At 39.1% G+C, this 11,581-nt stretch overlaps 1 pseudogene; it reads right to left on the bottom strand.

Annotated features, from left to right (window-relative positions):
* Positions 1 to 2,928: 2,928 nt before the first annotated feature.
* Positions 2,929 to 3,990, bottom strand: LOC114208277 (farnesyl pyrophosphate synthase pseudogene; annotated as a pseudogene).
* Positions 3,991 to 11,581: the final 7,591 nt, after the last annotated feature.

An 11,581-nucleotide genomic window follows, 5' to 3' on the forward strand; every position in this document is an offset into this window, starting at 1 on the left:
GGGTTCAGTCCCACAAGACTGCCCCACTTCAGATACTGATAAAAATGGTGGGTCCCGGGTTACCCACAACTTCTGTTGGACTTGGCTACAAACAGAGGTTCCCATAACACTCTCCTCAGGTTTGATATTTTACTAGAATGGCATACAAAACTCCAGGAACATTTACTTACATTTCCTGGTTTATTATAAAGGATACAGATGAAGAGGTACATAGGGTGAGGTCCAGAAGGTTCCTTGAGTGCAGGAGCTTCTGTCCCTGTGGACTTGGGTCTGTCATCCTCCCAGCACATGGGTGTATTCACCAACCTGGAAGCTCATCAAATCTCATCTTTCAAGAGTTTTTATAGAGCTTTATTATTCAGCTCCCTACCTCAACCCTCTTCTTGAAGGTCAGTGGCTGAAGCTGAAATTTCCAAACCTTTAATCATTTGGTCTTTCTGGTGACCAGCCCTATCATGAGGCTATCTGGGACTTCACCCTAAGTCACCTCATTTGCATAAATCAGGTGTGACTAAAATGACTTGTGGATAACAATAGACACTTCTATCACTTAGGAAATTCCAAAGGTTTTAATGAATTCTATACAAAAACCAAGTTTAACAAAGGTTGCTCTTATTACCTGTATTACTCAGGATATTACAAAGGTTTTAGGAGCTCTGTGATAGGAACTGGGGAAGAAGACCAAATCTATATATCTTTTTTTTTTTAAGTTTTTATTTTAATCTCTCAATGCTCACCAAAAGTGCCCTCCTTAATCCCCATCACCTATTTCACCCATTACCCACCCACCTCCCCTCTGGTAACTTATCAGTTTGTTCTTTTTAGTTAGGAGTCTCTTTATTGGTTTCTCTCTCTCTCTTTCCACTTTGCTTGTTTGTTTTGTTTCTTAAATTACACATAAGAGTGAAATCATATGGTATTTATCTTTCTTTGGCTGACTTATTTCACTTACTATTATAGCTCCATACATGTCATTGCAAATGGCAAGATTTCATTCTTTTTTACAGCTGAATAATATTCCATTGTATATATATACCACATCTTCTTTATCCATTCATCAGCTGTTGGATACTTGGGCTGCTTCCATATCTTGGCTATTGTAAATAATGCTGCTATGGGGTACATGTATCCCTTTGAATTTGTATTTTTGTATTCTTTGGGTAAATACCCAGTAGTGCAATTACTGGGTCATAGGGTAGCTCTGTTTTTTTTGAGGAACCTTTTGAGGAACCTCCATACTGTTTTTGAGGAACCTCCATACTGTTTTCCAGAGTAGCTGCACCAGTTTGCATTCCCACCAACAGGGTAGGAGGGTTCCGCTTTCTCCACATCCTCGCCAACACCTGTTGTTTCTTGTTTTTGAGTTTAGGCATTCTGACCAGTGTGAAGTGATATCTCATTGTAGTTTTGATTTGCATTTTTCTGATGATAACTGAAGATAAGCAACTTCTCATGCATCTGTTGGCCATCTGTATGTCTTCGGAGAAACCTCTGTTCATGTCTTTGGTCCACTTTTCAATTGAATTATTTGTTTTTAGGGTGTTGAATTGTTTAAGTTCTTTATATGTTTTGGATACTAACCCTTTATTAGATATGTCATTTGCAAATATCTTCTCCCATTCATTAGGTTGCCTTTTATTTTTGTTGATTGTTTCCTTCTCTGTGCAGAAACTTTATTCTGATGTAGTTCAATAGTTTATTCTTGCTTTTGTTTCCCTTTCCTTGGGGGACCTATGTAGAAAAAAGTTGCTATGGCCAATGTCAGAGAAATTACTGCCTGTGCTCTCTTCTAGGATTCTTATGGTTTCAGGTAACACATTCAGGTATTTTGAATTTATTTTTGTGTATGGTGTAAGAAAGTGGTCCAGTTTCTTTCTTTTGCATGTTGCTGTCCAGTTTTTCCAGTACCATTTGTTGAAGAGACTGTCTTTTTCCCAGTGGATATTCTTTTCTGCCTTGTTGAAGATTGACTATATAATTGTGGGTTTATTTCTGGATTTTCTGTTCTGTTCTATTGATTTATGTGTCTATTTTTGTGCCAGTACCATACTGTTTTGATTACTACACTTTGTAATATAACTTAAAGTCCAGAATTGTGATGCCTCCAGTTTTGTTTCTCTTTTTCACAATTGCTTTGGCTATTCAGGGTCTTTAGTGGTTCCATACAGATTTTAGGATTGTTTGTTCTGGTTCTGTGAAAAATGCTGTTGATATTTTGATAGGGATTGCATTAAATGTGTAGACTGCCTTGGGTAGTATAGACATTTTAACAATATTTGTTCTTTCAACCCATGAGCATGGAATATCTTTCCATTTCTGTGTCATCTTCAATTTCTTTCATCAGTGTTTTATAGTTTTCAGAGTGCAGGTCTTTCACCTCTTTAGTAAAGTTTATGCCCAGGTATTTTATTATTTTTGGTGCAGTTGTAAATGGGATTGTTTTCTTAATTTCTCTTTCTGCTGTTTCATTTTTAGTGTATAGAAATGCAATGGATTTCTGTGCATTGATTTTGTATCCTGTGACTTTACTGAATTCATTTATCAGTTCTGGTAGTTTTGTGGTGGAGTCTTTAGGGTTTTCTATATAGAGTATAATGTCATCTGCAAATAGTGAAAGTTTTACTTCTTCCTTACCAATTTGGATGCCTTTTACTTCTTTTTGTTGTCCGATTGCTGTGACTAGGACTTCTGTACTATGCTGAGGAGGTGGTGAGAGTGGACATCCTTCTCTTGTTCCTGACTGTAGAGGAAGAGCTTTCAGGTTTTCCCCATTGAGGATGGTGTTAGCTGTGGGTTTTTCAAATATGGCCTTTATCGTGTTGAGGTATGTTCCCTCTAAATCTACTTTGTTGAAAGTGTGTGTTTTTTTTTTTTTAAGCTTCCACAATTTATTGAGAGGCCCCCCTCCCCGCCCACGCAGTCTCTAGGTCACTTTTTCCTCTTGTAGATCTTGTGTGCCAGTGCCAGGAAGATGGCTGGGGGCAGGGGCGAGGCGTACTGCTTGGTGAGGCCCATAAGGTGGTGGTGGCTGTCTTCCTCATACTGTGTGAACACGGCAGTCAGGTTCAGCTCCTCGTACAGCGCCTTCACCCGGCCCACCTTCTCCGCCTCCTTCTGCAAGTGATTCTCCTGAAGGAGTTGACGCTGTTTGGGAGAGGCCCGCTGCAGACACTGAACCACCAGCCAGCTGCATCTGTTGTCCTGGATGTCTGTGCCAATCTTGCCTGTCACACCGGGGTCCCCAAAGAGGTCGAGGTAATCGTCCTGAATCTGAAAGAACTCCCCCATCTCCAGCAGGATCTTCTTGGCATTGGCATGCTCTTTCTCCCCATCGATGCCCACCATGCACATGGCAGCTGCCGCAGGAAGATAGAATGAGTAGAAAGCGGTCTTGTACTTGACCATAGGTTTGTACCTCTTTTCAGTGAATCTGCCAAGATCCACATTGCCCTGGGGGGCTGTGTTGAGGTCCAGGGTCTGTCTGATCTCGGTCTGATAGGAACTCTGCAGGAAAAGCTCAATCAGGTTCAGGTAATAGGGCTGCTCCCGACAGCAGAGCTTCAGCAGGCTGTAGATACCCGCTTCCAGAAGCAAAGCATCATTGATGGCATCCAAACCTATGCCTGGCTTCTGATACCAGCAGATCTGCCCTCGTTGGATGATGGATGAGTCCATGATGTCGTCAGACACCAGGAAGAAAGCTTGAAGCAGTTCCACACACCAGCCCACGGTCAGGGCCCGCTGGAGACTATCAGCCTCCTGCTTCCTTGGCTCTACCAGCTCCTGAAATGCTATCAGCACAGTCAAACCCTGCTGGTACTTGCCTCCAATCGCATTGTACTCCAAGACCTCCTTGAACCGGGCAATGGCATCTCCCATCTCCGGGTGGCCAACGCCATCCTCGATTAGCACCTTGACAATCTGGGAGAAATGCTGGATGAAATCCTGCTTTGCTTGGGCATAAGCGTCCAATTTCTGGTCTCCATTCATTCTGAGGGAGGAGTAAAGTGCTATGTTCCTGGATGCTGGCTCTTCCTACTTTGTTGAAAGTTTTTATAATGAATGGATGCTGTACTTTGTCAAATGCTTTTTCTGCATCTATTGAAATGATGATATGGTTCTTATACTTTCTCTTACTGATGTGATGTATTGTGTTTATTGATTTGCAAATATTGAACCACCCTTGCAACCCAGGAATAAATCCCACATGATTGTGGTGAATGATTTTTAAAAATCTATTGTTAGATTCAGTTTGCTAGTATTTTGTTGAAGATTTTTGCATCTATGTTCATCAGAGATATTGGCCTATAGTTGTCTTTTTTTGTGTGGTGTCTGTATCTGGTTTTTTTATCGGGGTTATGCTTACCTTGTAGAATGAATTTGGAAGTTTTCCTTCCTTTTCAGTGTTTTGGAATAGTGTGAGAAGAATAGGTATTAACTCTTTTTAAAATGTTTTGTAGAGGGGTGCCTGAGTGGCTCAGTCAGTTAAGTGTCTGACTTTTGATCTCAGCTCAGATCATGATCTCAGGGTTGTGAGATTGAGCCCCGAATTGGACTCTGCATTGGGCATGGAGCCTGCTTAAGATTCTCTCTCTCTCTCCCTCTCTAAATAAATAGATAGATAGATAGATAGATAGATAGATAGATAGATAGATAGATAGATATTTGGTAGAATTCACCTGTGAAGCCATCTGGTCCTGGACTTCTGTGTGTTGAGAATTTTTTGATTACTCATTCAATTTCTTTTCTGGTTATCAGTCTGTTCAAATTTTCTGTTTCTTCCTGTTTCAATTTTGATAGTTTATATGTTCCTAGGAATTTATACATTTCTTCTAGGTTGTCTTGTTTATTGTTGATTTGTTTCATAATATTCTCTTATAATTGTTTGTATTTCTGTGGTGTTGGTTGTTATTTCTCCTCTCTCATTTGAGATTTTTATTTATTTGGGTCCTTTCTCTTTTTTTCTTGATAAATCTGACTAGAAGTTTATCAATTTTGTTGATTTTTTTCAAAGAACCAGCTCCTGGTTTCATTGATCTGTCTTTTTTTTTTTTTTTTTTTTTTTTAGTTTCTAGATCATTTATTTCTGTTCTGTTTAATATTTCCTTCCTTCTGCTGGTTTTAAGTTTTGTTTGTTGTTCTTTTTCTAGCTCCTCTAGGTGTATGGTTAGATTGTCTATTTCAGGTTTTTCTTGCTTCTTGAGATAGGCCTGTATTTCTATAAACTTCCCTCTTAGAACTGTTTTTGCTGCTTCTAAATGTTTTGAACAATTGTGTTTTCGTTTTTATTTTCCATGTACTTTTTAGTTTCTTCTTTTATTTCCTGGTCGACCCATTCATTGTTTAGTAACATGTTATTTAACCTGCATGAATCTGTGGTCCTTCCAGATTTTTTCTTTTGGTTGACTTCTAGTTTCATAGCATTGTGGTAAAAAAAGATGCATAGTGTGACTTCGATCTTTTTGAATTTGTTGAGGCTTATTTTGTGGCCTAATATGTGATCTGTTCTGGAGAATGTTCCATGTACATTTGAAAAGAATGTGTATTCTGCTGTTTTAGGATGGAATGTTCTGAATATATCTGTTAAATCCATCTGGTCCAGTGTGTCATTCAAAGCTATTGTTTCCTTGTTGATTTTCTGTTTAGATGATCTGTCCATTGATGTATGTGAGGTGTTAAAGCCCCTACTATTACTGTATTATTATCGATTAGTTCCTTTATGTTTGTTATTAACTGTTTTATGTATTTGGGTGCTCCCATGTTGGGTGCATAAATGTTTACAGTTGTTATATCTTCTTGTTGGATTGTCCCCTTTATTATTATATAGTGTCCTTTGTCTCTTGTCACAATCTTTGTTTTAAAGTCTATTTTGTTCCTCATAAATATTGCTACTCTGGCTTTCTTATGACATCCATTTGCATGATAAATGTTTCTCAGTCTTCTCATTTTCTATCTGTAGGTGTCTTTGGGTCTAAAAAGGGTCTCTTGGAGGCAGCATATAGATGGGTCTTATTTTTTTTTATCTATTCTGTCACCTTGTGTCTTTTGATTGGAGTGTTTAGTCCATTTACATTCAAAGTAATTATTGATAGATATGTATTTATTGACATTGTAGTACTTGTTTTGTGGTTGTTTCTGAAGACTTTCTCTTATGGTTTTCTTGTTTCTTTAGTGATATATTTTGACTTCTTTCTTTTTATTATTTGCATATTTATTAGTGGTTTTTTATTTGTGGTTACCATTACAGTAGTATATGACATCTTCTGCATATAGCAGTCTATATTAGGTTGATAGTTGTTTAAGTTTGAACCCATTCTTTACTCCTCTTCTCTCCATGTTTTAGGTATAAGGTGTCATATTTTACATCCTTTTATGTTGTGAATTACTTGACTGATTTTTTACAAAAATATGAATTTTTACTGCTTTTTTGTTTCCTACCTTCATACGGTTGTTTTGTCCCTTCTTTCCACTCAGAGTCCCTTTTGATATTTCTTGCAGGGCTGGTTTAGTGGTAATGAGCTCCTTTAGTTTTTGTTTGTCTGGGAATCTCTTTATCGCTCCTTCTATTCTGGATAATAGTCTTGCGGGATAGAGTATTCTTGAATGCAGGTTTTTTCCATTCAGCACTTTGAATATATCATGCCACTACTTTCTGGCTTGGAAAGTTTCTGCTGAAAAATCTGCTGGTAGCCTTATGGGGTTTCCTTTACATGTAACTGTCTTCTTCTGTCTTGCTGCTTTTAATATTTTTTATCACTATATTTTGCCATTTTAATTACAAATATGTCTTGCTGTGGATCTGCTTTTGTTGATTTTGTTGGGGGGGTTCTCTGTGCCTCCTGGATCTGGATATCTGTTTGCTTCCCCAGATTAAGGAAGTTTTCAGCTATTATTTCTTCAAATAAATTCTCTGCCCCCCTTTTTCTTTCTTCTTCCCCTGGAACACCTATAATACAAATGTTATTACATTTGATGGTGTCACTGAGTTCCCTAAGTCTATTCTTATTTTGCATAATTCTTTTTTCTGTCTTTTGTTAAGCTTGTTTACTTTCCATTACTCTTGTCTTCTAGGTCATTGATTTGTTCCTCTGCTTTTTCCAGCCTGCTGTTCATTCCTTCAAGCATGTTTCTCATTTCGTTTATTAATCCCTTTATCTTTGCTATGTTATTTCTTATCTCTGTGTTAATGGTCTCACTGATGCTCTTCACTCTTTTCTCCATCCAGTGAGTATCCTTATGATCATGGCTTTAAAATCTCCATGAGGCATATTACTTATATCCGTTTCATTTAGATTTCTGGTTGTGGCCTTGTCCTGTTCTTTCATTTGGGACAAATTCCTCTGTCTTCTCATTTTGTCTACATCTCTGTCCTCTTTCTCTGTGTTAGGAAATTCAGCTATGTCTCCTGTTCTTGCGAGTAATGGCTTTATGAAGAAGAGGTTCTGTAGGGCCCTGCAGTGTAGTGTCCCTTGTTCCCCAGGGCCTGGTGCTTCTGGGAGTGACTCCCTCATGTGCTGTGTGCATGCTGCTGTTGCATCCTGGCCTCTTTATTCTTCAGGCCAGTAGTCTGCAGAGGCTCTCTTTACCCATTGTGGGCAATGTTTGGTCCCTATCTTGAATGTGGCTCATCTTAACTAGGTGTGCTCTGGTCTGTTCATCAAATAAGACCTATTGCCACTGCACCAGAACCAAGGCCTTGCAAAACTCCCTGGTTGGGAGACATGTTGTTGGCAGGAGTTTGGGCTGGTCTTCCAAGGGAGGGGGCCCACCATGCTTGGACTGAAGCAAGTATGACCTGGAAGGGCAGTTCCACCAGAGCGTAGGGGGGCTGGGCTTAGTGTAAGCAAGTTAGGTAGCAGTTGTGCTGGTTTCTGTAGGTGACTCTGTGTTTATGCTGATGGGTGGGGAAGGGAAATGGCGCCAGTCAGTTCCTTTGTTCCTGGAATGGTCTCTCTGTGAACACTGCCTCTCTGGAACATGGTTCAAGAAGAGCAAATAACCTTCCCACTGTGTGCCCCCAGGCAGTCCTCAGATCACTGTTTCCATGCTGTATGGCCGTTGGATGTTTGTCCTGTGTTTTCTCCAAGAGTAGCCCCAGTACCCTCCAAGCTCCCCCAGAGCCAAGCCTGGTGACCTTTTAAATTCTAGGCTTTAAGGCCCTCTGGTTGCAAGAACTCAGGAAATTCAGGCCCTCTTGCTTTCCACACCAATTGCTATGGGCATTCATTTTCCTTGTGTGCTCTTCCATGTGTCAGTCTATCTCTCACCTTTTCTGTGACCATAACTCCCTCCCCACTGCAGTGGCCATGATCTTTCTCCATATCTCATCTGCACACTTCCTACCTTCTTTGATGAGGCTTCTTCTCTACCTTTAGTTGTGGAGTTTGTTCTGCCAGTCTTCAGATCAATTTCTGGGGTATTTAGGATGATTTGATAATTATCTAGTTGTATTTGTGGGATGAGGCAAGCCTGGGGTCCTTCTACTCCACCGCCATCTTCCTTCCCTAGAATCCAAATCTATATTTCTTATTATACACTACTTCATATGCATGTTGTGAGAATTAAATGAGTCAGCTCTATAGATGTATAAAGGGGGATCACTCTTAAATTTAAATGAAAAGCAGACTGTCCAAATAGGTTACTTGGGGGTAGGGCAAATTGAAAGATGAACTGGATATGCATAAATACATACATGTACACTTCTTTTTAGTGTTGACAGAAATTAGTAGGCCCAGAGATAAACAGATTGAAAATATCATATTGTAATACAATTTCTTCTTTGTGGCTGAATAATATGGTCATTAAAGCACAAGTTAAAAAAATGGGTTTTAGGATCCACTGATCTACTTGATGAATTATGTGTAATTATTGCTTGCTAGCCAGCATGAACAGGTTATTGCAGTTGAAGGTCAAAAACTTAAAATAATAAATTCAGTTAAGGGAAAACATATTGATAGTGTCCAGAATGCAGTATTTTATCTGTTTAAAAGTGTGAGCCACATGATACACCCTAATCTATCTATATTGGCTAACCTCATTTCTTGTAGTCCACAGATACAGCCTTTGGCCTTCCCAGAATCGCCAAAACAATTTTTAACAAAAATGCTGTGGGACCTACCCTACCAGATGTCAAGGCTTATAAAACTTAAGTCTGTGGTGCTGCCGCAAGCTTAAAAAAATAAGCAGTGAAACTGACTAGAAGACCCAGAAAAATATGTGTGCATATGTAGAAGCCTGGAATAGGACAGAGGTAACATTACAGTTAGTGGGGTAAGGACTAACTACTTAACAGTTCTGAAATAATTGGTTATCCATATGAAACACATAAAATCACATTGCTATCCCATATAGCTACAAATATAAATTCCAGATTTATTACAGTGGTAAAAATGAAACAGTTCAAAACTTTTAAAAGAAGACATAGGAAAATATCTTTATGACATGTAAGAACAGATTTCTTAGATAAGACACAAAAAGCATGGATGACAAAACAAAAGCTTGATGTATTTAACTACATTAGTGTGAAATTTTTTTGTATAGCAAAAATAACCTTAGTAAAATGAAAAGATATGCTACTAGATAGAAGATATTTGCAACTGCAAAGATATAGTGTACATAATATATAAAGAATTCATAAATCAATATTGATAATCAATTCAACAGAAAAATGAACAAGCCATATTACCAGACAACTCACTAAAAAAGAAAACTGAATTACCAACCGACATATGAAAAATCATTAATTGGAGAATTGCAAATTAAAATGAGATCCTTTTTTGTACCCATCCATTTAACAAAAATTAAGAGTGTCACAAAGCAAATTTTGGTGGAATTTTCTTACAGGAAAATAAATTGGCACAGCAGTTTGCAGAAAATTTTGCCTATATCTAGTAAAGCTAAAAATGTTTATACCATGACCCAACAATTACACTCCTAAGTAATATATCCTGGAGAAACGTTCATGCATGTGCTCTGTATCAATCTGGGTTCATCTTTGAGGAACAGAATCTATTCTAGCTCATTAAGCAGGAAGGCATTTATTAGAAGTAGTTTAATGGCTTTAGAATTATTGAGAGGGCTGAAAATTCTAGGTTGTGCTTCCAGGAATGACTCCCCAAGATCACAGAACTGGGTCAACAAAGGAGCTCTTGCTCCTCTGCGATCAGGAAGCTGCTGGTTCCAGAACCAGATCCCTGCTGCCAGGTTCAGTTAGTTGTCACAGCAGGTAACTGTCATAATCGGGAAATGACCATGATCAGAAAGCTGCTGCTTTTACCACTGGATCTAGATCAATGCCATGCCTGCGATGATCACATCACCAAAACGGATAACTTGCTCTGGCTCTTGACACCTACAAAGCTCATGACTAGCCACCGGGACTCAGCCAACACACAGTCCACGATCACACTTGCCAGTAGAGCACACAGAGACAGCAGAAATGTGGGTTCTGCCTCACTTCTACCTCCCAAATTTGGAGTTCATCTGATTGGTAGAATCTAAATTGCTTCCAGAACCTAGTTGTAAAGGTAAAGGGGAATTGTTTTTATCTGTCTAGTGTCTGCATGTGTGAATCTCCATCTGCAATATACTGGGTTGTGCCTCTGTGGTTATTCAACACACCAACATGCTCTTCTTCCCTGACTTAGATCTTCAAACAAACACAGCAAGACAAAAGCCTAACTTATTTTTTTCTGTCACTCGTATAAATAAGAACTTGCTCATCTCCACCCTAATAGGGGAAAACTAAAGTCTCCTCAGTCCTTACATGTAATTCTGGGAGTTGTTCATTCCTTCTTTATTTCAGTTTATAATTCTATCTTGATATCCAGTGACATATGAACTAAGTTGTCAGGCATTTGAATTTTTATGAGGTTTGTTTTCTATATACATCTTATTTTCTGGCATACATCTCTCTTAAGAAATTCAGGGTGACTGACACTCCTTGTTCACCAGGTCCTATCAGTCTGATGTCATCAATGTAATCACTAGTGTGACCTGGGGAAAGTAAGATGATAAAGAACTCTGTGACTAGAGCTGGAGAGTTAATTAGTCTTGAGGCAAGATGGTAATGGCACATGCCTATCCATGTGCAATTGAAGGGCTTCTGTTGTTTCCTTCTTACTGAGATAGGGATAGAGAGTTGCTAGATCTATAGTTGCTAATCAAGTGCTTAACAGAGTCATTCCCAAATTAAGCTTGCGTTATGGGCTGAATGGTTGTATCCCCCCAATAGTCATATAATGAACCAATAACCCCCCAATGTAATGGTATTAGGAAATGGGGCTTTTGAGAGTCAGTTAGGTTTAGATGAGGTCATGAGGGCGGAGCCCCATAATGGGATTAATGCCCTTATAAGAAGAGGAAGAGACTAGAGGTCTCTCCCCGAATGTGAGGATCCAGCAAGAAGGTGGCCCTCTATAAACCAGGAAGAGGGCTCTCACTAGACCCTGAATCCATGGTCACCTTGACCTTGGAATTCCCAGCCTCCAGAACTGTGAGAAATAAATGTCCGTTGTTAAGCTACCCAGTCTATGGTATTTTTTTTATAGCAGCCCAAGCTGACTAAGCCAGTTTGGGATAA

Source organism: Eumetopias jubatus, unplaced genomic scaffold (assembly GCF_037043125.1).
Source record: "Eumetopias jubatus isolate StellerSeaLion01/CBP00866 unplaced genomic scaffold, mEumJub1_p1.0 scaffold_2, whole genome shotgun sequence".
Taxonomy (NCBI): Eukaryota; Metazoa; Chordata; class Mammalia; order Carnivora; family Otariidae; genus Eumetopias; species Eumetopias jubatus.